Here is a 26,069-nt window from a genome sequence, read left to right as displayed (position 1 = left end):
TGCCCAGAGAAATTGTGGCATGTGTAGGTTGCAGCTGGGGCTGCTGCATTTGAAGTCTTCTCAGATGTGCCTATCTTTTAAAAGACACCTTTACTTTTATCATGTACCCTGCTGGCTTCCATTATCAATATGAATGATACCTAGGGGGATTTAAGCAGTGCTGATCTTCCCCTTGTTATTGGAGGCAGAGGAGAAGGACTGATGTCTTTCTACCTACATGTAATTCTTTTTATGGCTGAAGAAACTTGTTCATCTTGTTGAGTCTGAAGCTCTGCATGAGCTTGTAAATTGTGATGGTGACCTGCAAGAATTGCTCCATGACTGTGCTGCTAAGATTTGGCCAGCACACTCCTCCTTAGTCATATTTTCTTTAGGAGGAGGTAATTACTTTTCTGTATTACTCTGCAGCCAACAATGATTGGTAATTAGAGATAAATATCTTTTTCCTGTATGTAACTGTAGGGAAATCTTGTGCAGCACTGTAGCACAAGTGATCAGTCGCTACTTTTGGGAAGGTGATAAGACCCTTATGAAGTTTTGTACAGAACTGTTACCATGTTGTGGGCTGGAAGAGAAGCGCAAACTTGTGGACAAATTTGGGGTGTTGGGACTGAAAAGTCAGGTATCTGTAGGATATAGCACAGTGCTGCTTGATTATGGGGAACTGCAGAAGTTCTCCCATGCTCTGCATGAGGAGTGAGCACAGGAATTCCATTCAGCAACACTACTGGAGAGCCTTTGCTTGGTAGATTTGTACCCGTTCATATGTTCCTGTCTGCTTGGAGAGATATCTGATAATACATTTTTGGATATGTTTATAATTTAAATAAAGACTTGAGGAGGTTATAGCCAAGAGAATCATTAAACTTAGTATGAGAAGTGGAGATGTATGTAATAACTGTAGCAGAAGCAAGGACAAGAAGAATTTGGCTTAGAGGTAGGAGTGATGAAAAGAAGATTGAAAGACAAGGTATAAATGAGTCAAAACATGACAAATCTGTAGTCAAGTGCAACTTGAAGATGTTGTTTTCAGAAACAACAATGTCCTTTCTCATACAACTCTAATTTCCTGGTGTTGTTGTGAATTTAACAGCAGGAAAAAATACTATGTAAATAGGAGGAATTTCACTCATTACTTAATCTGTCTCTTGCTTTCTGTAAGTAAGAAGTTTTCATTTAATTGGGGGAAACACTTCCTTTAATCTCCTTTATGTCTGGATGATTTCAGTGTGAACTGAGCCTCAGGTGAAAAGTATTCAAGACTGTTTTGCAAAACCTCATGCCTGGTAGTAAACTTATTAATTTTAGGAGGAATACAGAGAAATCCTGGTTTTAGCTACTAATTTGTTTCCCTGAGGTTGAGACCATTCCTGCTGTTGTATCAGACCTACATGTGCTGGTCTGAATGTTGATGCTACCTCCAAATCACTGTTTCTGGCAAATGGAGCTTGTATTTTACACATACTCCAACATGTACATAGTACATTTCTGCTTAAGCATTTTGTCTTTAGCCTCACTCTGCTTGTCAAAACCACAATCACTTCACCATAGAGCTCTATGCTGAACATAAACTGCATTAGAAATGAAGGTTGGAATTATGTGAGGAATATACTGGCTTTACTGAACTTACTCCTATCACCATAGACAACATAAGTGCCCACAATTTGCAATTTTCCCAGTATTTCTAATGGTCCCAACCTGTTCCTGGTTTATGTGAGCCACCACTTCTGAACAAGACCTTGATCTCCACAGTGTAAATCTGGAGTAATTCACAAGGTCTAACTGAGGCTCAACAAAGCCGAGTGTTGGGTCCTGCCCTTGGGTCACAACAACACCCTGCAGCAGTCTTCTCTATAAAAACTCTAAACAAAATTTAAAACCCAGTCCAGTGATTCTGGATTTAAAATTTAAAACCCAATGATTCTGAATTTCCAGGGTTTTTTTGTGCATGTTAGAGAGAAGACTTTAAATTTTGATCCCTTTCTAGTAAATATTATAATAGCTTGTATTAAACATTTTTGCTTGTTTCTGAATTAAACTTCTACTGCCCATATTAATCCTTTCACTGATGAAAATCCAGTCAAGCAAGTCTTCCAGTCATCAGTCCAAAGCTCCACAAAAGATGTTCCTGGTCCATATGGTGTATTTTAGTGACGCATTTTATATTTGTGTCCAACTAGCAGGCATTTTCCAGATAGAGAGACATCAGTAATTCTCTATTCAGGGACAAGACTGTTACAAATAATCCTGGAAAGTTAGAAAATGACATCACTTTAATAATTGTTCCTAAATGCATTAAATTAAGGTAGAATGAGAGGTCTACAAAATTGAAATATTTGATTTGAACCTGTACTAATGTATCCTTTAGTGCATTTTTCTAGCTAATTTCTGTACTTACTTTGTATGTGGGTTCTTTTTTTCTGGTGTTCTTATAAAGTGAGGAAATATGTTTGGTTACTGGTACTTAGACTGAGAACTGTGGTCTCAGTATATGATTATGTGGTAACCACTTGTGGTTTTTTTGTACCAGGACCTGTTTCTTAGTAAATGTGGCCTTTGATCTCTTCAGTCACATTAACTGCAAGCAATACATACTTCAACAGATATTAGCATATGCCAAAATTTCCAGAATATATTGAATCAGTGTCACAAAATATAATCAATGATGGACAGATTTTTCTTCTATTCATCATCAGTGACTATATCTATTATGAAACTGTGTCCTTCACTTCATTGGAAGGAATAATGCACTGTTTTATGAGGAACTTCTGCTGATCTTATGTGCATAGGAAAGTTTCACATTTCTGCTGTTTTTCTCCTGCTAATTACGTTATGTGAATGCAGCATCAGATGGGAAACTTAGGTCTCCATAGGGCACCTGGACCTGGATCTGAACTCTGGGAGCAGATTACTATTAAGCAGCTCCTTGCAGTGACTGCTGCACTGAGACGTTTCTATTTTAGGTAACTGTTTTGATGGTCCATGCCTGTTATCCTAGAGGGTCTTGCCCTGCCTTTTTCCACATGGCAACATTCTTGGGAGAGAATCATTGTTTCTTTCTCCTGATTTATAATCAATGGAATGGAGATACAAGGGTCAGAGTGAGGTTTTGCCTTTACAAGGAAATCGAGAAAAGCCATATCTGTCAGCATAAAAATATACATACTTGAGTTTTAGAGATTTATTTTTTCCAAGCAGGATAAACCATTTTTAAACAAAAGCCAAGAACCTTCTTCCATTCTAATTATAATTATATATTTTAACTTTCACTACTGCTTTCAAGCACTCAAGGAGAAACACAGACCTGCTCTAACTACATATTCAGTAGCATTCAGCTGTAGTTTCAGCTCTTAGCCAAACCAAATTTATGATAAGTCGGAATAACTGAAATATCTTCCCAAGCCCTGATGCACTTGAAATTCTTAAATCACATATTTTGGCATGATAATGCCACAAAAAAGCCCCAAATAATTTTCTATTGCCTTTTGCTATATATCTACAAAGAAAATGTAAACCAAGAGGTGCTTTCTTTATTGGCTCATACAGTAACAAAGGAGGATTTTGAAAGCAACTTTTGGCAAAATGGAAGAAAAATATGGAAAACAGAATGGATGGCCCAGGTTTTTTTCAGTCTGAAAAAAACGTTAGAAAATAATTTGAATTTCTTGTGTTCTACTTCCTTTTATGAAAGTAGAAAGGTGAACATATATAGAAAAAATTCAGGTGTATTCAGAGGCATGGTATTGACTTTTGGCCTACATTGGGAAAAGCGTCAGAGGTCTTTTCCCACTGTGCATAATTCAGGGGAGTATGTGATTATGGGAGTATTGAACTTCAAGTCTAAGGAGCTGAAGTTCCATTGGTCTGTGAGCCAGCTTCTGCTTTGCCCAAGTTTGTGTTTGCAGGCTGATAGAAGTAAACTGCAATGAGAGTTTTCCTGCTCTGAAACACTGGTTTGAGGTGACAGCTGTATTTCCTGCACTTGTATTCCTAAATCTCGAGGGACCTCCATGTGTCCCAGCAGCTGATCTCATTGGGGGCCACCTCCTTAGGTCAGGCTCAGTCTTTTCCCAAGAAGCCTTTTAGAAGTATCATCTGAAACACACTCACGTAAATCAAGTTGAAATGTAGAGCCCAGTAACACCATTACAGCAATGAAACACACTCACAAAGTGAGCTTTTTGTTTCAGACTTTGTGTTGAAAGGAGGAGGTCCTGTGCCCTGGCTCCATTCCCAATACTCTAAGAGTCAAAGCCCAGGTCCAGGTCTTGAAGGAAGAGAGGTATGTCTTAGACATGTCAGCACTAAGTCACCTGTACCATTCCTGTGACCCACACACTCTTAAAGGTGATGTGCTGAAATGGGCTGCTGGGTCAGCACCAACACTCCAATACTAGACCCAAAGCAAATTCTAAACTTTCTATGAACATTCAATGTCTTCAAAATCCACCGGTAAATTCCCAGTTTTATGACCCTTGAAGTTTTATTACATATCTCAGAATATCTAATACTTTAAAAAAAAACTGTTTCTTGAAGTTGTGTGAATAGATAAGAAGCATCGTGTTATTTTGTTAAATTGCTGCTTTTAGATAACACAGAATCATAGAATGACCTGCGCTGGAAGGTACCTTAAAGATCAGCCAGTTCCAACCCTCCTGACAAGGGCAGGGACACTTTGCACCAGACCAGGTAGCTCAGAGTCCCATCCAGCCTGGCCTTGGACACTTCCAGGTATGGGGCAACTGCATCTTCTCTGGGCAGGGGGCTTGGACTGGATGATCTCCAGCAGTCCCCTCCAACCCTAAGGATGTTGTGAGTCTGTGATCTCAAAGATGGCTGCCTGACACTTGCTTCATTCTACTTATATTTCTTTGTCATGCTCATGTTTTTATGAGGCCACACACCTCTTATCCTTGTCTATTTCTTCTCAGCTTTTCCTCAGGATGTGCTATTGCTGTGGGCACTGTGCCTGAACACTGTGTGTTTCTTTGCCTAAAGCAAACACTTCTGTGTTGATGTTACCCAGCCCAAGGCTCTGGCTCCTACCCTAGGGCTCAGCTTTTACACAGTTCTGCGTGGAAGAAGCAGAAACAAATGTAGTACAGTTGAGAAGTGGAGAAGTGGAGAAATGTAGTACAGTTGAGAAGTGGAACAATTAGGCAGATTGATGCACAACTAGCTCATACTGTAAAAATTATTATTACTAATAAAATTAGCATTTTGCTGACTCTACACCTTTCCTATATCAAGCACTAGACATGGGGTACATTTCTTTATTAATACAAGTGTTATCAAACTATGAAGCATGGCCCAAAGCTTTGCTTCAGCTAAGGTATGACTTCATAGTTCACAGCACTCTTTTCCAAAGGTCAGGAAATGGATCAATTATTGTGATGCTTATGAGCTCTACAGCAGAGGTTCTTCAGAGGGCTAATTGTTACTTCAGGCTGCAGATTTTGCAAACTATGAAAACATAGAAAATAAATATTAAGGCCCTGCTTTTGGATGGGTAGTATTATTCCATGGCTATCTGTCCATACAGCAGTGACCTCCAGTGGGGAGGAACCCAATGGGAGTTCAGATCTCACAGGCAGTAGCAGAACAGGCTCTGGTACGAAGGATGCAAGAAAAACTGAAAGTACCAGGCAGAGGAGTTGCTATGTCTTTGTGTTTTTCTGGATTGTAACATGTGGAGAGGAATATGACAGTGACACAATGGAGTTTTCTGCCAATCCGCTTATGGAATAGCATGGTGTATCCCTGAAGGATAATACATTGGTCCCAATGGACCTATTTTGAGCTGAAACTGAAAATAACTTTATCTTAGGTGTGCTATTGAATTTTCAGGACTCTCTTAGCTCAATTAGAGCTTGCATTAACAGCTTGAGTGTGCAATTATTAAATTGTGCATGAAGCAGTGACAAATCTAAAACAATTGGAGTTAAGCACAGGAGTTCTCCCTAAACAGGGCTGTAGCTTGGATTTAACTGTAATGACAGGCCACATCCCTGGAACTGTCCAAGGCCAGGCTGGTTGGGGCTCTGAGCAACCTAGGATAGTGGAAAGTGTCCCTGCCTGTAGCAGGGGATTGAAACTGGTTGATCTTTAAGGTCCCTTCCCACCCAAGGAACCATTCTATGATTCCACAGCTCCTCTATTCAAAAGGATAATGAATTTCAGTCATAGTGGGCCTTTGAAGCAATATTTTTAATATAATATAGAATTTTGAGTCCACGGAACTTAAAGATCATCTTTGTCACTTTTGATCAGGATGTTTCCTCTCACTGTAATTGCAAACATATGACAAAATGTTTCTTCTTAATATAGTTATGACAGAACCATAATTCTTAGTATTTTATTACTACTGCAGGAATTAGACTTTTGCTGTTTTTCTCCTAAGCTTCCCTATACAAATATGGACAATACATTGTGGTGCTGCAGAGATTAATTTTCTATTCTGATAAAACTTTAAAAAAAATTTGATGAAATATGTCTCTATTTACAAATGCTAAATTCTTCTCAGTATTTTGCGTCCATACATTCAAACTCTCCCCCACTAACATACTGTTTGCTGCAGCAATTTTTTTTAGTAAAACATGTTTTGATTTTAATAAAATATCTAAGTTCAACTTTTATAGAGTAAGGAGTTTCCAACTGTTGTTTTTAAATTATTCCTTATTTCAAATTGGAATTTATGTTGGAAAGGTTTTAAAAATAGAAGAAATTAAAAAAAAATATAAGTTGTTGACGTAAAACATTTGGTTCACAGTAATTAAAAACATTTTTGAAAACAAGCACTTTAGCTTTCCATCCTCATTTGGGACATATCTCCCTCATTTTCTTTTCTTTTTGTGGAATGCAGTGAAACTTTAATTGAAGAGAAAAAAAAATGTATTGCCCTCTTATCTTGCTTAAATGTCTATGAAGCCTAACTTTTCATTGCCACCTTTCATAACAGACCTATTGACTCTTTTTTTAGCATGGGGAGGACTCTTTGGTCCATTTTCTTCATTTTACTGATCCTTATGATCTCTATCACTGAGAGACTCCAGTCTGAGATTAAAATTTGAACAGGGAGCAGGTGAACAACATAAACACATGAGGAGAAGCAGTGAGAGGAAAATAGGAGCAGAATGCCTGTTCATTGTAGTGGAACCAGTGTTGGTTCTGTGGGTAGAATTAGAAGACTGGGCAAAAGAAGGAGCAAAGACAGAGACCTTTGCTAAGAGAAACTGTGGCCAATGTCTTCAAAGCAAATGGGATTTGATATGAATTAGTTCTGTGCTGGAGATTCTTTAAGGTGAAACTACATAATATGTATGAAGAAATCATAGAATCACAGAATGGTCTGTTTGGGAAGGGACTTTAAAAATCACCTTGTCCTAGCCCTTTGCAGGGACACCTTCCACTAGCCCAGGTTGCTCAGTGCCTCATCCAACCTGGCCTGGAACCCTTGCAGGGATGGGGCAGCCAGAGCTGCTGTGGGAAACCTATTCCATTGCCTTACCACCCTCACAGGGAAGAATTTCTTCCCAATATCCAATCTAAACCTGCTCTCTGTCAGTGTGAAGCCATTCATTCCCCCTTGTCCTGTCACTCCAGGCCCTTGTCAAGAGTCTCTCTCCATCTTTCCTGTGGGCTCCCTTCAGGCACTGCAAGGCCACAATGAGGTGACCCCAAAGCCTTCTCTTCTCCAGGCTGAACAATCCCAATTCCCTCAGCCTTTCCTCCCAGCAGAGCTGCTCCATACCTCTGATTCTCTTGGTGTCCCTGCTCTGGACACCCTTGACCAGGTCCGTATGGGACTCCAGAAGAGAAATGCTAAGAAAGGAATGATGTTGACAAAATAATCCATAGATTTTCTGTGAGGCACCAATGAAAAGATGCCTGTTCCTCACTCCAGAGAAGATTTCTGGTGGGAGGCAGCACAAAGAAAATATGTGTCTTGCAAAAGAATAAGGCAGGAATGGAAAAATGTGCACTCCAGAAGTTCTGTGACAAAGGGGCCTTATGATGTCTGGGTTATTCATAGGGCAGAATAAATCTATGGGGCTAGAAATTGTGACAGAGCTTCTTTTGTGGTAGCTGGGGAAACATCCCATCCACACCGTGTTCCCAGAGGACATTCTGGTTTCAAAGGCTGGCAATCCATATGAAATAGCGTCTCCAAACAGCTTGTTTTCATGAAGAAATGCCACCTGGCATCCCTGGAGGTACTGGCAATGGGGTAGTTCAGGAAAAGAGAAACAGGTGGATGTGGTGATATTTATATCTATATTATGGATAGTAGTAAAGAAAATGGGAGCTGCAAATCCTTGCTCGGCCTTTGAAGGCCCCAAAGTGCAGTGTTGGAGATTTGGACTTGGGAGTTTGAACTGTTTGAGTGCACTGAGATGGCAAGTCTCATTTGAACCTGCCAGTGTTGTATCACTTCCAGACCTTTGTAAGCCAGATCTTTGTAAGCCAGATCAGGGTTCCGTTGACCAACCATACACCATGCCTGGCAGGACAGTCACAGTGTTAGTTTTTGCCTTCTTTAAAATACTGAGTAAATAGATAATTTCTTGATCAAATAAGCAAACTGGGTTTTTTTGGCTGTTCCTCCTGTTGCCTGAGAAAGATCATCTGTGGGGAAATAAGTATTAGACAATAGAAGAAACACACATATTTTCTTAATAACATTGCACATTTAGTTGAATTATTTTAAAGATTCCAGATGCTTAATCTGTTGCTAATATGTTCAATCTTATTTGGATATAAATGAAATTGCTTTGTTTCTGATGGAATGATTCCATCCTATTATTCCCATGAGTAGATAATCATAGCTCTGTTAAAAGCCAATAGCTTGTTGGGCACTTCTACAGACATGAGAATTTATGCATTTTAGGCAATGGGTGATGCAGGAGCTGATGTCTGAGACATCAGATATTTTCTTTATTCCCTCACCCATTGCCAGGTAACAACGCTTTGTAAACTGCTGATTTGGATGAGCTGTTGGGCCAACATCAGTAAGCCTGAACCTCTGGGTATTCAGGACTGTGTTTAGACCATGGAACTCTGAGAGATCTGAGCAATCCTTTCACTAGAGTAGTGTCTAGGCTGCAAGACTTTGTAGGGTTAGCACCGATTTTGGCCCCAATACCAAGTGACACGATGCTTTTGTTCACTGATTTAAGATTTCGGCTTATTGGAAGGCCAATTTGCTTGTCTGTACGATCTGAGAGTCATCTCTTTGTGTTTTTTCTTTTTGTGTCAAGGACAGCAGGTCTGTTGACTCAGGATGTCACACTTCCCAGCTGCAGGTCAAAGATATAGGTCTCTGTTGAGCGTGTTGCTTTTGTCATAGGAGGACAGAATATTCCGAAGGCAACACAAGGCAGCTCTTTTGGATTGGCTTGCTCTGGACAAGGGAAAAATACCTTTGTGAGCTGTTGGCTCTTTAACTCCTTGACTTTGTGCCAAGGTGTAGCCTGCTGTGAAGCCATCTGTCTGTCACATCCAAGTTTCCTGGTTATATTGTGGGGAATGGATTTCTGTGATACATTTAATATATTTCATATATTAAATATTCTCTTTCATGTAATAAGGTGCATGCTTTCAATGGCCTCTGAAGTGGTGTAAGATGGTTGTATTTGCTCACAAGAGTTAAATGAGTGGATATGTGATGAGAGAATAATTTATAAGTGACCATACCTCTACTCACATCCTACCAGTAATTGTTGACTTGAACTATTTAACTTTTAAATTTCTTTTACTAATGATTTGAGGAAAATACATGAGATTTATCATCATTCTGTGGTTTCCTGAACAGGACAAAGAAATAGAAAGAGCTCACAGTAATTTCAATGGTTTTCAGTCCACAAAGTTATTACAGAAAACAAGTAAGTATTACAGAAAACAATAGATAGGTATTGCAGAAAACAACAACAACAAAACCAAGGGTACAGGGTAGATCTGGTTCCTGCACTGTGCTCCAAAGCAGGACCAGCTATACCCAGTGTCATTTGCCAGGCATTTCTTTAAGCTGTTTTTAGAAATCTTCAGCAGTGAAGATACCATGGCCTTGTTATGGAACTGTTTCCAGGCAGTACCTACATCTGTTTGAAGGATCGGAGGATTTACTGTTCCAAGGGTTTTCTTCATGCCCATCTAAATTTCCTGTTTAATTTTAATCCCCTACTTACTTTTTTTCTATATCAGCAACATATAAGAAGACTGTTTATCTATTTTCTTTACATACATTTCCTTCAAAATATGTTTTGTCTTTGATTTTGATATAACTTGCTTTCCTCTATTACCCAAGTTGTAGAATGTCACTAAATGAAACCTTCAGGAAATCCATAAGAACTATCAAACTAAACTAAAAAAAATTATAGAAAAGCGGATGGCCTTGATTTCAAAGTGCAAGTAATGGAGAATTCCTCAACATTTCTAGATTCCAAAGATCTTGCTTTTTCCATCCCTCGTCTGTACAGCTGTACCAGTGACCTTGTTCTATTAAGGGTGAAAAGCAAACATGTCTCTTCCTTTTTGAAAGAGGTCATTCACATAGAATAAACATGAGTGGGAGGTCCCTACAAAAGCTCTCTCTGTCCTGGCATTGCCTTTCCTCCGACTTAGTCATGGTTGATGGGAAGTTCAGGGAGTGACTTTATTACACAAGTAAACTGTGAGGGCTTTGGAGTGACGAGTCAAGGGGGAATGGCTTCACACTGACAGAGAGCAGGTTTAGATTGGATATTGGGAAGAAATTCTTTCCTGTGAGGGTGGTGAGGCCCTGGCACAGGTTTCCCAGAGAAGGTGGGTCTGCCCCACTCCTGGAAATGTTCCAGGCCAGGTTGGACAGGGCTTGGAGCAACCTGGGCTAGTGGAAAGTGTCCCTACCCATGGCAGGGTGTGGATGAGCTTAAAGGTCTCTTCCAATCCAGACCATTCTATGTAACAGAAACTTTTAGATTAGGTTTGTGCCAAGAGAGGACACCCAACAAACCCCTACAGTTTTCCCTTGGATAGAGGGAAACCTTAAAATATTCTAGCAGTTGAGTGCAAAGAACTGTAGCAAATGAGAGGATCCATCTGCATATCTTTGGGAATTTTGAGGAAATACTGCATTGAGGACTTTACACTATAACCTGTTTTTGAGAAAAACCGCTTTCTTTGTTAACATTAGCTGAAATTCAGTTGCAATGGGACATTTAAATGCAAGATTCCATATCACTGTTTTCTGTGACAACATCAGAAATTCAGAAATTCTTTAGCTTGGTATGAGAACTTGGGGCAAGTCTCTGGGGGGAGGTAGAGCATCACAAATCACCCTAATTAACTCATGGCTCTGTCCAGAGATCCTCTCAGTGCATCCTCCTCATACCCAAGCATCTCAGTGATCTTTTCTCTAATTCTAGAAATAGCCCAGGTAGGCTCAGCTCAGGTCTGTGCTCATCCAGTGGAATACATGTGCCCGTAGTCTACTTGCTCTCTCCCATGTATAAACAACTGGGAGAAACATAAGCTCATCCCTTGGCTAGAGGTGAATGCAGAGTTTTTGGAATTTTGAATGTGTTAGAAGGCAGATTTTGTGCATACCACTCTCCAATTCACTGCATATCATATGCATAGAATTTACCCCCATGCAGGCTGTGAATATTTTAAGACATTTATCTCCTCACTACCTCTGAGGATGATCCAAGTATAAATTGCAACCTTTTCTATACTCTCCAGACCTGATTTTCACACAGTAACTCCTTGCTCTCCAAGAATATTTGATATCACTTTTTACTTTGCTGAGCATTATTGCTGTTTCAAATTATGCTCCTTGTTGGATCAGTCTTAATTTGACCTCCTTGGATCTCATTCTGTTTCACGCTTGTATTTCTGCTTTCTCAACAGCCTGGTATTTAATCTCTGCTCTCTCCACTATTCAGAACCTTTCCTAATTTAGTATTCTCTGCAAACCCGATTGACATGGCCTAGAGAGTTGTTGCCATGTTAAATGTAGGATAAACTGTGATCCCTGACTAGACACCACCTCACAGTTTCATGTACATGTTTCCACTACTTTCACCACTTATTTGGTTAGGAATTACAGACATTGTTTTGTTGATAGATCTACTCCATCTTTTTTTTTTGTTAATTGTAGGAAAGACACAGAGAAATATTTTTAAGAAAATTAAATGTGAAGCCTACTATTTCCAATTTTGCTAACTTGCTTTATAATAAATTCAAATGAGGCTTTTCAAAGCATCTTTCAATAGATCTGCATTTTACTGCCAACTGCCAACACAACTTTTTCTTCAGAAATATGGAAAAAGGGGGAAATTATCTGGGATGCTGGTAGGAATTAGTCCCCTGGGGATTTTTGTGTGTTTCCTACATAGTTTTAGCACACGTATGCAATTGGAATAAATATTACCCAACTCAGCCCAGTGTATGAGTAGTTATCATTTCTGTTTGGAAATTGGAAAGTACTTGCAATTAGATTGCTATGGACCAGGGGAAGTTCAGGTTGGACATCAGGTTGGAAGAATTTCTTCACATAGTGGGTAGTTAGACATTGAAAGGGGGGTGCCCAAAGAGACAGTGGAATCCCCATCCCTGGAGGTGTTTAAGGAAAGACTGGATGTGGCACTCATTGCTCTGGTTTAGTTGACGAGATGGTGTTTGGTCCAAGCTTGGACCCGCTGATCTCAGGGTTCTTTTTCAATCAGGAATGTGTATATATGTATATATATATATATATATATATATGTCTAAAGATAATGCTCATAATACCAAAATGTATGTATTTCATTACTCTTCCAACTCCATTAATAGAGTTTGCCTCCTTGTCTTTGCCTTTCCTTGTTTTATTGACACCTCTTAATCACTATACTCCCCCAGTCTTGTTGGGTTTTGGAGCAAGGCTGGGTGTGTGTGAAGGTACAGGGATGCTCATTATGGACTTCTGCTTGCTATAGACTTTCACCATGATTAGCCAAACAAAATATTTTCCCTGGATATGGGATCAGAGCAAAGGGCAGTGCCAATGACAATGACAGAGAAAGCAGGGTCAGGACTCTTCTAACTCTAAAATGTGTCTTTTTTGGAGCAAAACTGGAGAGAGAACTGGAGGCCCCTTGCTCTTGTATCTTTTCCCATCCTTCTAGTCTTCCATTTGCTATTTACCCAGAACTCTTTTCTGCACGTCATCTCTCTGTTATTGGCAAAAGTTTGCCTCTGTAGATTGTGTTCTGCAACTGTGTTTCAAATTTTATAGCATATTGAAATGTTAGAATGCAAACTTAATTAATACTTTACAGCTGGTAATAAATGGTCTGGAGCCAGAGAAAGTATTTTGCATAGCCACATCCCCCTTTTAATTCATCCTCTGCTCCTCAAGCTTTTCATTACCAGCTTAAAAACGTTGCTAAAATTTACAGCACTGTGCTCTCCTCTTGTGCTGGTGTGATCATTCACAGTTTGTGTAAGCTAAATTTGAAATTGTGACCCAAGAAATCTGATAATGTGTTGCATGTCTTTGTCTCACGCTTTGTGTGGGGCTAAGTGGCTTCACATGGTGTAAGACAATGGAGAATCATGTTCTAAGTGTGCAATGCCAGAGCCTTACAGTGAGATCTTGCTTCACTAGGAGTTCTGTGATGATTTCACAGCAAAAAGATGTTCAGTCCAGAGTCTTCCAGCTAGGACACCAACACAGCATTAGGCCAGAAAAACTTCAAGGGAACATGGAAAGGACATCTTTCCTCAGAGTCTAGCACTAAATGCATCTCTTCTAGAACTGAAATCATAAGCTCAGTTGAATTTAATTCCGAGAACTGTAATTTGTGCTTTGCAAATTGCAAAATTGCCAACTGCATTACTTCCACAGGACCCAAAGTGCTAATATGAAATGTATAATGAGATTAAACAAGTGATTTTAAAGATAAAGTTCAGATAAATTATCTACCTGTGACAAATAGACTTGATGTTACAAAAGATAACATAATTTTGCACATTTTTATATTTTAAGGTGAGATACTACAAGTAGTTGGGAACTGGTTGTGTAACCAATGGACTTCTATAGAGCTGTTAGTCCTATGCTTAAAAATTTAAGGGGGAAACTCTTAAATTAAATCCCTTCCAGTAATTTAAATGGTGCTGAATTATGGGAATTACTAAAAGGTAATTTTTTTTAAGTTATGCTTGATAAATTGTTTTAAAATGGGTTATGCTTATTATTCTGTTAACTTCTCCATTAGATTTTCACAGTTTACATGACAAAGTGTGAAACCAGATTGACTATTACAATAGTGGTGCTCTGGATTTCAGAGTACAAAGTGGAGATTGGAGATCCAGTGAACTCCAAGACAGTGAAATCCAATTTTTTTTCTAAATTCAGTTTTTGAAACTCACTTTGTTTCCCCTGATAGTTCCATATCCAGTCAATATCAAAGCGTAGTAAATTGATTTAATCATGCAAAGTAAAGTAGGCACATGTCTGGCTCAAAATCTGTCTTCTTTATGCTTGACTTTATTTATTTAATGTCTCGTCTCGGCTGTTTTAATGGCCTGGAAAGGCTCGGGATGGCCTTGGTGCAGCCCGCGCTCCAAAGGACGAAAGGAATCTTCAGGTTTTTCAGTCTTCAGTGTTGTTTATTAATTCTTATCTACAATATTTTCTCCCGGCCCGACAGAGGTCCGCACAGCAAGCCAACCATGAGCGCACTGACTGCCCTCGGGGCGGTCACTTTATACCAAAAACTACGTGTAAGATATTTACCTTTTCTCCCCAATACCTTTCACCCTTATTGACAAGTGCACATTCAGTAAGAACCAATCTCAAAGTGCCACCATCACCATCGAAGATGGAGGCCAAAAAGAAGATGGACAGGACACGCCCTAATTCCTCCATCTTGTCTCCTAAAAACCCCCATGTACCAAAATTCCAAAACCTGTGTTTCACACTATAATCAATCTATCTCTTCACCATTTATCCCCGTGTGATCCTCCCATCCTCATACAGCTGTTACTTCCCGTGCAGGATCAAAGTCTAACCACCAAACACTTCTGGCAACGTTCCAGGACCTCCGAGCCCCCCAAGGGTTGTCTCGGTGACTCTGCACATCAGGACTGCTGTGCTGAGTTCCCACATCTCCCCCTTCTGTTTGCACTAAAAACACTTTTGCTACCCGACTCATGACACGCCTTAGACATACAAAGATGCACAGAATAACAAGTATGAGGACTAAGAGAATTATTAAGACATAGAATGCTATCTTTAAAATTCTTCTCCATATGGGAGAGATATCAAAAAATCCTACCAGATCATCGATCCACGATCCTGTGATCTCACCAAGTTTATTTATGCTGTCTTTTATTTTCTGAATACTTTTATGAATTGACCTTGAATGGTCTGAGAGATTCATGCAGCACATCCCTTCAAATTCTTCACACCCATGTCCATGAGCGAGCAATAGGTAATCGATCGCCACTCTGTTTTGAAGAGTTGCCGGTCTTACACCACTGATGTCTTTTAACATGTCACTCAATGCCACAGACACAGACTGAGCATGTTTGCTCAACCAACAACCCATGCGGTCGATTTGAGTCAAGGCCACCCCTGATGCTGCTTGAGGTGAGAAGATTGCTGTAGCAACTCTCGCTGCCTTGTCCCAAGTAAATATTTCGTCATTGCAATCTGCCGCATAATGTTGTATTGATCTTTTTTCTTTGTGCTTTTTCTCTCTTAGTGATTTCAAATCTGGCGACAGCATTGAAATTTCCCCAATGCAGCATGGACCTCCCGTGGCATTAGCAGGAATGCCGTGCCAAATTCTGTCCCCGCAAATTAGAAACAAACCCCGTGGCAATTGCACTGGGCCTTGGATCGATCCTCTGGCAGTTTTCTCTGTGTATGTGCACCATGCTGATGCATTTTTATAGAATTCATGATTGGGAGTCACATCGATAGTTTTTGCCTTTGAGACATCTGGAGTTTTGAACTGCATGCAGAGTTCCATTGTCATGGACCCAAAAATCTCCAATTCCTGAGGTTCTGTAGAAGCCACAGGAAGAAGATGTGTCCAAGCATGCCACTCCTTCACAGGATCTTTAATGACCTGCGAGATGTTAACTGTGGAGTGCCCTGGAATTGGCCATTCGTCCACTGGCAATCCAACCATGCATGCTGAAAATGGTCTCCCTGGCCTCGAATGTGTCAGGCAAATACTATCCAAATTCGCTGCTTGAGGTAAAGCCTCCCATACATTTTGTTTTGGTTGATTAATAGGTGAATTTGCCCCATTGCCTATTGCAATGAATGAAAGAATGGTGCACATGAGCATCGTGAAGCTCATGACCTCACTTTCGTGCGAAATCATTGTTATGTTTTCACTCAAGACCCCAAAGGAAAAATTCCCAAAGTCTTTAGTACTTTTTATTTCTCTTCTGAGTCGTCTTTCGCAGTCTGAGTCTCGACTTCTGTCTAAGTACTCGTCTCTTTGTTTCTCGGATCAGCGTTCTCCTGTTCTCGCGTTCGAAATGACTTTACGTGTCGTGCTGACACCCACTTCAGACCTCGATCTGTGGAAACACAAGCGAAACCCTTGCCCCAAGTGATTAGTTTGAAAGGACCCTCTATTTGTCCTGTCTCTGGGTTTCTGATCAAAACTAAAGGATTTTCCCTTAGCTTTGTCTGTGTGCTGTTTAAAAAATGCCTCACGATTGGTGGATTAGGTTCTGAGGATGAACTATTTAGGAAATTCAACACATACAACGCCCTATTTTATTTCAAGTGAGGTGTTGCCTCTGGCTCACCCCTTTTTTGTCTGTCCAGAAGGGATTTCAGGGTGTGATGTGTTCTTTCAATGATTGCCTGACCTGTGGGCGAATGTGGAATACCAAATGTATGTTTGACACCCCATCTTTTCAGGAATCTGTCAAGCACCCTGCCTGTATGCGCTGGACCATTGTCTGTTTTTATCTCCTGAGGCACACCTAATGATGCGAATGGTTGCAGAAAATGTCGACAAGCATGGTCTGCTGTTTCCCCTGCATGTGCTGAAGCAAAGACTACACCTGAGAATGTATCTACTGAAACATGAACGTTTTTGAGCCTCCCAAAAGATGGATACTTTGTGACATCAGCTTGCCACAACTGAAGACTTTGCAGTCCCCGTGGATTGACTGCTCCTGTAGAAGAAGGTGGCTGCACAAGCTGACAGTCTGGATGTTGCGGTGTGTTGCAATGTCCTGTTTTAAACTTCCGGGTCCCTTCCCGGGTGTGCCTATACCTTCTCCCTTCCCCCTCGCCCCCTTGCTGAGTGAGTCCTGTCAATCAGGCTTAAGATTCCAGCAAGGCGTCGAGTGGTTGGTCGATTTCAAGGGATGCTCCTCAGGCCTGGGGGACATTGGCCCGTATAGGTGTCCCTAGTCCCTTGAGACCCTGCCCCTTTCACCTGGTTGGTAGCTCACCTGTCCCCTCCCCTTACCCTGTCCCCGAGCTTAAAAGGTTAATGAGACCATGCGGCCTCGATTCTGTTGGAGGAATTGCCCCGGTTCAGACCTCTGTAACCATGGAATAAACATCTGGATATAACCCTCCAGCAGAATCCTCTCCTTCTTCTCTTCACCATTGCTAGAAGCTCTCTCTCCTGAGGTAAACGGAGTTCCTGACAAGCCTGGACATGCACCAGTGCCCTGCTGCAATCTCCAGCAGCCAAGGTATCTCTGGGGTAAAGCACCACAGAAGCCGCCTTTGGCTCAGCAGCGAGGGTCACACTGACCCAGGCACAATCTAACTAGTTATATTGGGATTCTTATTCCAATATCTGGACAAGCACTAATGATTTCTGTCGCCTGACTCTTTTTGAGACAAAAGGACTCCATCAGCGCTTGTGCATTCTGATGAAAGAACGCATGACTCAATCTTGCCTGCTCAAAAATGTCCGGGAGTGTTTGCGAAATGGGCATTGTCAACCTGTCTGCCCGAGCATTCCCTTCCGCTAAAAACCCTGGAAGTGTTGTGTGCGTTCTAATGTGCGTGATAAAATATTCTCTTTCCCTGCTCTCTAGCAAATGTTTTCAAGCTTGCCAGATATGAGTGTTAAACCTCATTACTGACTTATTTCAAGAGTGAACCTTCCAATCGTTTGACCACACCCGCAACATATGTGGAATCTGTGACCAGATTGAGAGGTTGTTTGAACAACTGAAACACTCGGACAATGGCTGCCAACTCCACAATTTGTGGAGAGCCCTGGACCATCTTTACATCTGATTGCCAATCCCCTGTCGTTGAGTTTCTCCACGTGATCACTGACTTGTGTGTCTTCCCTGAGCCATCAGTGAACACTATGATCCCGTCCAAAGGTTCTTCACTTATTCTTGGTTTCGCTCTGTAACATATTTGTGATTGCAGTATTCTATGCTGTGGAAAATGGATTGTGCAAATTCCCAGAAAAGCTAACAACGCGATTAATAAGTCTTTCGATTGTTGCATTGCCCAATCGAAATAGTCTTGCTTCAGAGGTAATCTGATGACTGAGAATTCCTGTCCTGCCATTGTCAGCAACCTTGTTCTCGCCTTTATGATGATTTGTGCTGTCATCTCTAAATCTGTGAGAATTGTCTTTGAAGGCCTGTATGGTAGAAAAACCCACTCTATGATTATCAAAGAGTCTTTTTGTGATTCATCCCATTGGAAGATCAAACCATGGAACTGCGTTTTCTTCCCCAGCACTGCCAACTGAAAAGGCAACATTGGAACAAATCGATGTGCCTGCCTTTTCTGTATCACGTCTGTGACTTTCTCCAACTCTTTCTTTGCTTCTTGCTTGAGTGTCCTGGGAGATCGAATGTCTGTGTCTCCTCTCAAAAGATCGAGCAATGCTTTAATGTCGCTGTTTGTGATTCCCAAAGCCAGCCTCATCCAGTTGATCTCTCCCAAAAGCTGTTGTAAATCATGCAAATTGCTGATCTTTGTGCTGACCTCCATTTTCTGAGGTTTTATCGTTCTCTCTGAAATCTTCCACCCTAGATATTTCCAAGGCGCAACCTCTTGAATCTTTGAAATGGTGATTTCCAGACCTGCATTTTGCACTTCTGCAATCACACAGTCACGAGCTTCTTGCAGCTCCTGTTGTGTTGATGCTGCAATGAGCAAATTGTCCATGTAATGAATGATCTTCACCTTCAGAAATTTCTTCCGTGCTGGTGCCAAAGCTTGTGCCACGTACCATTGACAGATCGTCGGAGAATTTTTCAGTCCTTGTGGAAGGACCACCCAATGGTACCGCTGCAGAGGCGTTTCCTTGTTGATATTCGGAACTGAAAAGGCAAATCTTGGAGCATCATCTGGATGGAGCGGAATACTGAAGAAACAATCCTTGAGGTCAATGACCACAAGCGGCCAATCTCTGGGAATCATTGAGACAGGTGGAAGTCCCAGCTGAAGTGGTCCCATGTCTTCTATGACTTTGTTGAGCTTCCTGAGATCATGTAACAGCCTCCATTTGCCTGATAGCCTTTTCTTGATGACAAACACTGGAGAGTTCCAAGGGCTATCTGTCGGCTTGATGTGTCCCTTCTGCAATTGTTCTTGGACCAGGTTTTTCAAAGCACTCAACTTTTTCTGCTCAAGGGGCCACTGATCCACCCAAACTGGATTGTCTGTTCTTCAATGTGGCGAGTGCCGCAGTGACCCCTATTAAAAATCCACTTTGATCTTCGCGCCCCATTGTGTCAAAAGGTCTCGACCCCAGACTGTGATCGGCTTTTGGACGACAAAAGGACGAATGATCGCCGTCCTGTCTCCTGGTCCCGTGACAATGACGGAATTCTCACTCTGCAGACACAGAGAAGCTCCCCCTATGCCTGAGAGAGAACCCAAGGGCGCGACCAAGCTCCAACTGCGTGGCCAAAAGATGTACCATAGTATTTTAAAGCCACATGTGATATTTCATCACATTCTTTGAGACTTTTCAGGAGATACATTGAAAAAATAAAAGCTGAGCAGGTGACAGGGTATCCCTTCATGCCCTGAGGTGAATTTGTGACATTCCAGTACCACCTTCACTACTATGGCAGGCCCAGGTACCACAGTCAGGGGCTTTGGAAATCCCACCACATGTATTCGTACAGCTGGCCCTTTGCCTTCTCAGGATCAGCCTCATTATGATTTATTAACCATCTACAAAGAGCACTGACAAACAATGAATATTTATGACTACAGATGTAACCCTATTGTTTGTGCAAATTACAGTGTTTTCCTGGTAATATTCTGAATGGCTTCAAGTTGACATAAATAATTCATACTTGTAAAGCCATATGTTAAACTGTCATTGTAAAAGACTAAGTGCTGCCAGTTTTCACTTGAACCATATGTAAATATCAAGCACTTGATATTAAACAGCGATATAAAGTCTAAGCACCTTAATGTCACTCACACAGTAAAGATTGTAATATGCCACAGTGGATTGAGTGCCAGTGTCAAAAGAAGTTTAACTGCAGCAAAGGAACCATTTTTATTCCTGAGTAAATTGCAGCATATTAATTTAACCAAGTCTGGCTTTACAGATTTAAATTACAGTGAGAGCAGACGTCCAGCCTTTGTTATTATTACTGTGTGAAGGAAATAGCTTGAAATATTAACACAAATATATCCCAAGTCATTAGTTTTTATCAAGGTACTCATTGCATGCATGAGACATACATTTACATACATTTAATATGTGTATATATATATGTGTGTGTGTATGTGTGTGTCAAATGCTGTGCAAATGTCATAGAATCATGGGATAGCCTGGATTGGAAGGCACCTTAAAGACCACACAGTTCCAAGCCCCCTGCCATGGGCAGGGACACCTTCCACTATCCTAGGTTCTCCAAGCCCCATCCAACTTGGCCTTGGACACTTCCAGGGATGGGGCAGCCACAGCTACTCTGGGACTTTTTATTTTTCATTAGGAATTTCAGAATGTAGTGTTAAGACTCATAAGGAGTACAAAGCTCTTGGATTCATGGGTTCTTCCCTCCATGCTGCTAGCATCTCCACTGACAGAGATGAGGCTGGTATCCTTTTTCCTGCCAGGCTCCATGGCTGGAAGCACAGCCCTCACCCACCACATGACATATTTCTGGTCCTGTGGGAGGGCTGAGTCTCCTGAGGCACAGAGACTTGGCTACTCACACATACTTCCATGAGCCCTGTTATGTGGAGGGTCAAGTCAGTTGCCCATGTCAAGGCTGTAGCCTGTGGGAGATTTACTTCCAACCCCATTACAGGAGAAGAAATACAGCTCTGGGCTTGGTTCATGGTTCCCATTCTGAGGGAGTGGCCTCAGCCACCTTAAAAGCCATGAGGTGGCCTGATCATAGTTCAGAAGAACGCACAGCCACACCTCAGAAGTCTCTCAGTAGATGCTCTTAACTGATAATTTTGCAGCTAAATGATAAGGCTGAAGGATGCAGATGGGCAAATTCAGCTTGGAAATACACCATACATTTTCAACAGCTAAGGTAATTAGCAATTTGAATGACCTAATAAGGCTTGTAACTGACTGTTCATCACAGAAATGCTCAAGCTGTGGTTAGAGGTGTTTTTTTTTTTTTTTTTTAAATAGTTAAATCACATTTATTGTCCTTATAGCAAAAATTTTCTCAAGGAAATTGTGTGGTTACAAAGGAAACTAAGACTGGGTGGTTAAAAATAACATTGCTTAGCCTCAAAATCCATTAATTTCCATGATCCAAGTACTGAGCCTTGCACACACTTCTTAAAGCTCTCTGTTCTGCATTGCTTCCACAGTTTAGACTTAGAGTGTGTCCATTGAAAGCTCCACTGACAGATGTGGTGTGTCTGTGCTACTCTGCATGTTTCAAGGACAGCAAAAAATTTTAATTAAAGATTTTGCAGTTCTTCATGTGCCTTCAAATGAACCTTGGCAGTTTGTTTTCCATGTGCAGTCCTGAGACAGAACATTGCGCACAAAACACAACCATGTTTACTGTTACAATTGCTGCTTGAGTGAGAAGAATAGAAGTTAAGTTCTCTTTTAATGGGTTTGAAATCAAAAGCACTTTCTTTTGCTTCAGTGGGAGTGTGAAAATAGAACTTCTAGATTCAGACAGGGACAGACACAGGCATTGCAGGTGCTCAGCATGACAGCAGTTTTTTCTTTCCTCACAGAAGCCTGAGGGCTAATACAATCCCTCAAAAAGTGTTAGTCCCAAATACAGACTGAAAGAATTCGGCCGAATTTTCTTAATTGTAATGACCATTGTGGCTACTGCATGACCCCAGGAATGCTGTCCTTGATTATGCCTCTTTTTGTGACATCACCCTGGAACTGGTTATTTTTCACAACTGCACAATCTGCAGGCCTTTTCTGGCTCATAGTTTGCAAATGTCTCTGAAGAATCCATTTCTCCTTGTCTTAAACTTATTTCAAGGCCAAAGTAACACTATAGGGACCCCTTATTTCAGAAGCAGCTTGTTTTATGCCTTGTCTTGAGCCTGCAGGGCACAGACAGTGCTTCAGGTGTCACATAAATACAAAAGAACTGCATTTATACCACAATCCATATTTCTAGGTGCTCATTTGGACAGTGCAGTTTTTACACAAATTAAAGCTTTTGTATTGAAGTAGAAATTAAATTAGAAATCTACTAAGAAATGTGTGCTTATAAAAATGGCAATTACTTATTTGAAGCTTTCTGGGCATACTTAGAAATGAATTTCTGGATTTTGTTATTGGAAATATAATTTTGTAGCTTATTTTTGGTGCTAGCAGTGTAAGACCTTAGAGAGGAGTCCTAGATTTTGTTCTTTCCTGAGCATCTTTTACTGAATTTCATTCAGTTATTACAGCTCTGTGCAAGTCCAGTGAAATCATTGGGATTACCCAGGTGCAACCACAATGAAGACACTGAATTTCAGCATTGGAGCTACAAAGCAGGATGGAGAAGAAAGTAAATTTCTGGTTGTACTCCCCAAGTGCAGGTTGAGTTGGCATTGCTGATGGTTAGAAACACCTGTTTGGAGGAGGTGTCATCTTGAGGGAAAAATATCAATTAATAACTGGAATACTTGTGATCTGAGCAAAGTGGCTGTGGTTTAATTCAAAGAGAAGCATAGAACTGTTTCCAAAAGCTCCCTGGTGCTATCCAAGTGCAGAGTACTTCCAGGTTTCCACAGCCTAGAAGCCCATCCTGAAGATGCAGAGCTGGATCTTTGCCATGTTAGATAACTCATATGGAAATAAACAGTCCAGAAAAATGAAGAAGAAATTTGATTTTATCTTTCTTTCTTTTTTGAATATTTTTAATTTCATTTTTTATTTTTAATAGGGAAAGAGCTGTAGCTCTTCAAGGAATACATTCCACACATGATTAAACATTAAAACAGGAACACATCACTGCACACAGACCAAAACCTGCTTTTTCCTCCACTAGAATTTTAAATCTGTCATTGTATTGAAGGAAAACAAAAGTACGATTTTTTAAAGTAAATCTTTTAGTTTGCCTCTGGCACAAAACCAAACAATTTATATTGTGACGTTTTCTGTCTGCATATAAATATTCCCCTGCAACACAGTTCATCATGGAGAATGTTCCTCAGCCTAACATATCTGTCATGAGATTGTTTTACAGATGATCCATTTTGTCTTGTTGTGTTGATCAATACTTACATTTTTGGGCTGCTCCAAATAGAGGATCTTCCAGCCCAGTTCCTGGCCCTGCACAGGATCCCCCAACAATGCCACCCTGTGCCTGGCAGTGTTGTCCAAACGCTCCTGGAGCTCTGGCAGCCTTGGGGCTATGGCAGTTCCCTGGGGAAATGGGAATTCCATGTTCAGTGCCCAACCACCCTCTGGGGGTGGTTTCCTGCTATCCACCCTAAACCTTCCCTAACTCAGCTTCATCCCGCTTCTGGGGTCCAGAGACCCTGTCTCCGGTCACAAGAACAGAAGGTAGCCGTCTACTGCCTGGATGGATGAGGATGAACTGGGAAAAACTGAGATGGACTAGGAGCTTTGGGAGGGAATACAAGGAACTGAAACTTCTGAGATGGACTGGGATAGGCTATGATGAACTGGGAGATCTGGGATATTGAGTTAAATTTCCAAATTTGTTTTTTGCAATGTACGCTAAGTAGCTCAGTTTCTTCATCCAACATTGCCTTTATTCTCTTGTTGGCTTAGCAACTCCTTACGTTGTTCAGATCTCCCTTTGGCTGAGTGCTGCAGTCCATGGCAAACTCATGGAAAAATAAGGTTCAAGGAAGCAATACATGAAAGAGTGAGCTGAGAAGACGGCCTGCTGACCATCCTGGTGTAACCCCAGCCAGCAACCACTCACTCCCCAACAGCAGGACTGGGGAGAGAATGGGAAGGTTAAAAGGCAGAAAATCCCTGGCTGGGATAAAGGTAGCTTTATAGCAAAGCAAAGCAAAACAAGGAATTAATTCCCTGCTTGCCATGGTTGGTAGCTGTTCAGCTATCCCCAGGAGAGCAGGGCTCCATCACATGCAACAGTTTCTCAGGAAGACAGACACCATTACTCCAAACATCCCTCCCTTCCTCCTTCTTCTCCCCAGTTTATACACTGATCGTGATGTCATAAGGTTTGGAATGTCCCTTTGGTCAGTTGGGGTCACCTGTCCTGGCTGTGTCTCCTCCTAAATTCTTTCAGCAGTGTGGCAGCAGAAAAGCAGGAAAGGCTTGGCTCAGTGTAAGCTCTGCTCCACAATAACAAACCCACCTCTATTATCAGCCCTGTGTTCAGCACAAGTACAAAGCACAGCCCCATACAGCCCTTTGTGATACTGTAAAATGTGGTGTCCTTCAAGCCTTCTGGGAATATAATCACTTAGAAATTCTTTATGTCCTGTAGAATTGCTGAGTGTGTAACGGCCAAAATGCAATGAAATGCATGTGTGCATTCACAGGAATGCTTTTTCAAGTAGTGTTCTGGCTATGTGCTGGACTCTGTGTATGAACTGTAAAGAGTATTTTTGTGCTGTGTACACTGGGCCAAATTATTGGTGCTTCTGGTTGGGTCTGCTGTGCCCCAGTGCTGCCATGACTGTCCCGAAGGAGACGCGGTCACAAGAGGGGCTGCTGAGTAATGATCTCTCCCAGTGTCTGAGGCACCACCACCATGGCAATGGATGTATAAGGCAGGGTTATGTCCTAGGTCTAATTCCACATGCCGGTTAGAAAATCCACAGCTGCATTTCTGCACTTATATGCTGCATTCCTAATTCTACTTTGGGAAAGCTTCTTACAAAGGCAAAACACTCCCAGATTTTTATGTTTATCCATGGGCAATTGTGCCTTGGAAATGGTTTATAGGCAACCTTGGACCTGAATTCTAATCTGATTTAAACTCATTTAAATTCAGAATCACTCTGGGCTAACTCCAGTGTAAGGATAGTACTGGTCCATGGGGCAGCAGCGGTGCTTCACAGAAATACCAACAGCAGCTGGCTTTGTGCCCTTAGTTAATTTGATTATATCGTTTTAGTTTAACTTAAACAAAGCAGCGATCTTATTATTATTTTAAGAAATCTATTTTGAGAGGAGGGAATTGTATTTCTCACATAAATCCATCTTCAAATGTCCTCTTTAGATGTACATGCAGCTGGGGCTGAAGTTGAGTTTGTGTGGGGAGGGAAAAAGTGTACTGGATTTCAATGATCACAGTTGCTTTAAATTATTCAGGGAAGAAGAAGATGCCGTTTATGCATGAAAAAAAACAAGGTTGGCAATGGGGATCAGAGGGGCCTTAGTTTGTAGTTTCCCTCTGCTATAAAGCAAGTACCAGAGGAAGGATTGGGGTGCCTTGCCAATAATTATCTGAGGGGTTATATTTGGTGCTTGTGACCATTAGGAAAAAAATCTGGGTTCAATGGTAGTCAGCATTCTTATCATGGTTTCTGTCTCAAGCACTGTTATTCTGTAGTTTTACAAGAAGCAATTCAAAATAAATGCTTGAATCTTGCTTTGCCTAAATGTGAATTAAAGTCAATCTCAGGAATTTCTCCTGATACGAACTTTAGTAGGACTTGAATACATGTTTTCAAATACTTAAAT

General features: G+C 41.1%; 1 protein-coding gene across 1 annotated transcript in view; it reads left to right on the top strand.

The window, feature by feature from the left end:
• The window catches only part of ANO2 (anoctamin 2), a 158,112-nt gene that overhangs the window by 91,793 nt on the left and 40,250 nt on the right, over positions 1 to 26,069 (top strand). The window lies entirely within an intron of this gene.

Source organism: Zonotrichia albicollis, chromosome 4 (assembly GCF_047830755.1).
Source record: "Zonotrichia albicollis isolate bZonAlb1 chromosome 4, bZonAlb1.hap1, whole genome shotgun sequence".
Lineage (NCBI taxonomy): Eukaryota > Metazoa > Chordata > Aves > Passeriformes > Passerellidae > Zonotrichia > Zonotrichia albicollis.
This window is presented reverse-complemented; position numbering and strand designations above follow the sequence as displayed.